Source organism: Penaeus monodon, chromosome 32 (genome assembly GCF_015228065.2).
Source record: "Penaeus monodon isolate SGIC_2016 chromosome 32, NSTDA_Pmon_1, whole genome shotgun sequence".
In the NCBI taxonomy this organism is placed as follows: domain Eukaryota; kingdom Metazoa; phylum Arthropoda; class Malacostraca; order Decapoda; family Penaeidae; genus Penaeus; species Penaeus monodon.
Window position 1 is genome coordinate 5,611,278 of NC_051417.1, and position 226 is coordinate 5,611,503.

A 226-nucleotide genomic window follows, 5' to 3' on the forward strand; every position below is an offset into this window, starting at 1 on the left:
CCACCCGTGTTTTTCCCCCCAAACCGCTTTTTCATTTTGCTTTTCTTCAAGGGGAGGGCCCCAAAATTGTTATATAGGGGTTTTTAAAAAAAAATCATCACAAAAACAAACAAAAGCCAAAAAAACACCCCAAAATACACACAAAAAATAAAACAAACACCAACCACACAAAAAAACAAACAACCCCACCCCCCCCCACCCCCAAAAACACACACACCACACACAC